The following is a 5,359-nucleotide window of genomic DNA, read 5'->3' as shown; positions in this document are numbered from 1 at the left end:
CTCAAACTAGTTTGATTCAACGCAGGCTAGCTTTTTTTCCATAAAGAGTAGCAGCCCTGAAGAGTTATAAATTTTCAACAAAAAAAGTAATAGATAATAGCTAAATAAGCTTAAAAGTATCGGTTTTTAAGCACTAGATAGGTTTAACTTAAATCCTTGACTGTACAACAAATTGATATTACAGGCTTGTAAAAACACTAACTATGACTTCACTTTCTGGCAAAGTAGCCTTAGTCACTGGAGCTTCAACAGGCATTGGCCAAGCAGTAGCTGAAAGGCTAGTAAAGCTCGGAATGAAAGTTGTAGGCTGCGCTCGCAATGAGTCCGATTTGAAGGCAGTAGCAAGTAAAGTGAACAGCGTAGGTCCAGGTGAAATGCTGCCTGTGAAATGTGATCTGACAAACGAATCTCAGGTGTTGGATATGTTCAAATTTATTGAAGAAAAGCTCGGGAAACTTCACGTTTGCGTCAACAACGCAGGGCTGGGTCATGATGCGCCATTGCTTTCTGGTGAAACAAAAGTTTGTTTGTAGAAACAATTTAGAATGTTATATCAAAAACTAAAAATATGTATTTATTTTATCTTACACTCAAAGAGTTGTTTTTAGTTAAGTTTATAAGTTTACATACATTTTAAATTAAAGTTTAGTATACGTATAAAAAAAATTTCAAACACAAAAAATTAGTATTTTTTGCATAGGAGTGGAAAAACATGCTGGACGTGAATGTGCTCGGTTTGTGCATATGCACAAGAGAAGCGTACAAGCTGATGGAAAAGGGAGGCATCGATGATGGCCACTTTGTCAACATAAACAGCATTTGTGGCCACCGTGTTTTCAGAATTCCGTTCTACTCTGCAACCAAGTTTGCCGTCACCGCCCTCACCGAAGGACTGCGAAGAGAGCTCAGAGATAAAAACAGCCACATCAGAAGCACTGCCATCTCGCCCGGGCTCACTGAAACACACTTTGATTTTAGGTCAATTAAAAATCTTTAATTTTTAAATTAATTGGCTTCAAAAATTCTCTTTTTTTTATTGGAAATAACTAAATTTTAAACTTTTTAGATAATTAACATTTTAAAATTAAATTGGTATACTCAAAATAAATAAGAAGTTCAAAGTTTTTAAAGTAAACATATTAAGTTATAAGTTATTTTGAAAAAAAAAAATTATTAACTTTTACTAGTACTTTCTTAAAATTTATATTTAAAGGAAATCAATAAATTATGATTTCTAAATCTAGGCTACTAATCTTTGTTACTATACGGTGCATACTGTGCAGTTCGAAAAACCTTATCCTTTTACAGGAAGCTATTGCTAATATTTACTCGTTATTTAATGAAAATATGGTCTACGTAGTCTATTTTAGAGATAACACATATAGAAAAGTATTATCATACCATTAATTAAAGTATTTAACTTCTACGATAGTCAAAAACTTTGTTTAATTTTAAAGAGTTTTTCTTGAAGTAAAACGTAATGTTTTTTTTTTGCAAAATATAAAAATAAATAATTTTTATTCAGAAACATTTGTTAGCTATACGGCATTGAATTAAGGATTTTATAAACTTATTTGAGTTTCAAAATTGAAATTGAATGATTTTTATTTGATTTTCAAAACACAGAAATAATAGTTCAGTATTTGCAATCAAATCTATTTTTAATTAAGTAACTAAGTTAACTTTGGTTAAATGTGGGAAGTAACGGTCATAAAAACTATACTTTAGTTAGATTAGTTATAAGTTAATAACCAAATAAGACAAACATATACTACGTTGATAGAACTAGTATGTGTTTAAATAGTATTTTATTAGTTAAGCTATACCAATAAGCTATAAAGTTATACTAACATAACAAAGTATATTTGAAACAAATGTTTTTTAGTAATCTTTAAGTGTAATAGATTAAAACCGATTGCGCGAAAAATGTATGAGTTTTATTCTTTTTTAAAGTAATTTATGAAAAAAATATTATATTTTTTCAGTGTATAGTATCGTAACTTATTAAAATTTAATATTTCTACGTGATATATAGATTGAGACCGGGAGAGCCTGAAAAAGCCAGACAAACGTACAGCAACATCGAATGCTTGCAAGCGAGCGACATCGCTGATGCAGTTGTGTTTGCTCTTCAATCACCGAATAATATGAACGTAAAAGACATCATTATACTAGCGACTGAAAGCGAGCGACATTGCTGATGCAGAAGCATTTTCTTTCAATCACTGAAAAACATGAATATAAAGACATTCTTATACTTGCCACTGAAAAATCTTTTTAAAATATCTGCTATATGTTCGCTTTTAGTTTACTGTGATTTTCTTAATCATTCACTTAAATAGTTGTGTACTTTTCTGTTAATTAGTAGCATACTCAAAATATAAATGTGTCTTATGTTTATAGTTCGTTGAGCCGTTTAGTTATATCATGGTTCGGCAGACTTTTATAAGTCGCAGTGAAATTTTTTAGAAAAAGTTGCTCGCGGGCCGCACTTTATAAAACGAAGTCTGCTGCAGGCCGAATTTATTTGAAACAGTTATAGTAATCAATATAAATATCTTATTTGAAACCAAACATATGATATATAATAAAACCTGAAACTGCTAAGGATCTCGCTGGCCGAATGTTTTTGCTTTGCGGTCCGCAGTTGGCCGATCATATAATTTTTAATAATTTTTGATTCTCTAATTTATATACATTAGATAAAACACTAAACAGCTTTAACTAATTGTATAATCACTGTTGAAGATTGTCATAATTAACTTAAATTTATTGCTTTTATTATGCATTTTTATATATTAAACCTTAAGAATCTTAGTTATTTTGGACTGTTAAGTTTATATACGAAATTGAATTTTCGATGATTTACTATCGTAGCTTTACTAGAGTTTATACTTTATGTTAAAACTTGAATTTAGAAGTTTGAGGTTGCTAACTATAAACAAATCTCTTAATTTTATTTTGTTACTTCATGTTTTTTATATACAGCTAATTATTTTCTTAGTGACGTAAAATAATCTAACTTCCTTATACAGAGTTTAAAAATATTATGATATAATTAATAGATGATTAAAAATTTGAAATTAAGTTATAGGAGAGCTTTAAAGGAAGACAAGTATAAAAAGGTATTGTTTAGGCACTAAATAAGTACTTTTGACAGTTTAATTTCTGACAATTCAACTTTTAAAATAAACAACACAAAATCTAACTTGTTATTTTTCTATTTATACTTTTTGAAATGAAATACTAATTTTTTATTTTTTAATTAGAAAACTGATGCAACAAGTTTCACTTAAATGCATTTCCCTATTTAATAGTTCACGTTTATAATTTAATGTTTGCTTCAACTTTTTTTAATTTAAAGAAAACAAATAAAATAAAAACTGTACAAACTATACACCAACATACTATTTATTCACATTATGTGACAGTATGTAAGCCCTAGTAAACAAAAATTCATAAAAGTGTACTAAAAGTATAAATAATAAGCCTGTGGTATGAACTTTTATCTTCTGTTAACAAAGCGTTTCAACTTCAGTCATGATTCTTTCTTGCACCAGCAAGTCAAACGTAGGTAGCTCCAATCTTCTACGCTGGGCTTCTTCTTTCCTTTTTTCAACATCTTCCCGCCTCTTTCGTTCAGCTTCTTCTATTTCTCGTTCGATTTCTTCACTTCTTTTTCTTTCAAACTCTTCAAATTTCTTTTTTTCGATTTCATCATTTCTTTTTCGTTCAATTTCATCTTCTCTCACTACTTTTTCAAATTCTTCCTTTCTCCTTTGTTCAATTTCTTCTTTTCTTTTTCGTTCAATTTCTTCTCTTCTTTTTTGTTCAATTTCTTCTTTTCTCAATATTTTTACAATTTCTTCCTTTCTTTTTCGGTTGATTTCTTCTTCCCGTTTTTCAAATTCTTGCTTTCTTCCTTTTTCAAATTCTTCTTTTCTTTTTCGCTCAGTTTCTTTTCTTCTTTTCTGTTGAATTTCTTCCCTTCTTTTTTTTTTAATTTTTTCTTTTCTTTTTCTTTTAGTTTTTTCTTCTCTACTTTGTTCAACTTTTTTTTCATATGTTGCACTTTTTAAAAATATCAAAGTTTATGTAATCATGCTTTGATGTTTTAAACAGACTATATCTAATATAGTAAAGTAAAGAAAGGTTAAAGTATGTACTATTTTATAATTAAATAAACTCTTTACAGATAGGTAAACTAAAATAAGGAAATAAAAGTTATTTACTTTAGTTAAGTTGTGAATTCATCATTTTTTTAAGGACATTTTTAACCTAATACTTTTAACTTTTTTAATTTAAAGTTATAAGGTCTCATACGAAAAGTTTAAGTTACTATGACAGTTTTTAAATATACAGATTGAAACTAAAACTTCTTAAGTAAGTATAAGATTGAGTGTCGTTTAAAAAAACTAAAACCGTTTGATCCAAATGAAACATTTCGTTATTTTACATTAGTAGCTAGTTTTAAAGTATTCTGTGAAAGATTCAAAAAATGTTCAATTAAACTCACACTGCAGGCAGAGAAATGTATTTCATACTCTGATCTGATTCGTCTACTTCTTCTACATAACCGTTTAACTGCATACTGCTTCCAAGATCACCTTTCTTAGTTTTTGTACCATCGCCAAACTTAACTTTTTTCCCTGTTTTATCAACATTAACTTCTTTGTAATCTTTTCTTTTTAAGTTTGGTCTCTTGCTTCTAAAAATTGATTTTTATATGTAAATTATAATTTCTAAAGACCTATTTAGACCAATCACTTTGTATTCAAAGATTTATTTAAACGCTTTAGCTCTTTACACTTGATATCTAGTTGAATTTGAAAAGTTACACTTAGTTGATGAAAATATAGCATAAAATGAAAACTTTTTTAAGATAAATTCTACCTTTTTTAATTATAAAAAGTCTAATATTTTGCTTTAACTTTAGTATAACTTTTAAATTTATAGAAAACAAAAGCAACAACTAGTTTCATTAAAAGTTGAATACTTGTTTGTAATCTTGTTCGTTTTTGTAGATTTTGCATCGTTTTTCGTAAAATTTTTAATTGACCATTTCTTCCTCTGGCACAACTGTCCTGGATGTTTTTTACTGGGCAATTTTCCTTTTATGACAGAGCCTGTTTTCTTCGAAATGTCTTGAGAACAACTAGCTTTTTCTTTTCCAGATATACCTAAACGTATTTTAACATTTTCTAAAACTCTTACATACAACGCTACTACCAACACTTATTTTCTCTCTAACATATAGAGCCTTTTAAAGTCACACATTTTAGTTAAACCGCACAGTCTAAAAAGAAATAGAAAGATAGTTTCAAATCTTATCATTATGTTTTCTACTTATTAATAGTTT

The 5,359-nt window shown here is 28.3% G+C and overlaps 1 pseudogene; it reads left to right on the top strand.

The window, feature by feature from the left end:
* Nucleotides 1-203: 203 nt before the first annotated feature.
* On the top strand, nucleotides 204-2,201 carry LOC145828826 (dehydrogenase/reductase SDR family member 11 pseudogene; annotated as a pseudogene).
* Nucleotides 2,202-5,359: the final 3,158 nt, after the last annotated feature.

This window comes from Thalia democratica, chromosome 2, assembly GCF_965202585.1.
Source record: "Thalia democratica chromosome 2, ktThaDemo2.hap1.1, whole genome shotgun sequence".
NCBI classification, from domain to species: domain Eukaryota; kingdom Metazoa; phylum Chordata; class Thaliacea; order Salpida; family Salpidae; genus Thalia; species Thalia democratica.
Note: the sequence above shows the minus strand (reverse complement) of the source record. Positions and strands in the feature narration are given on the sequence as shown.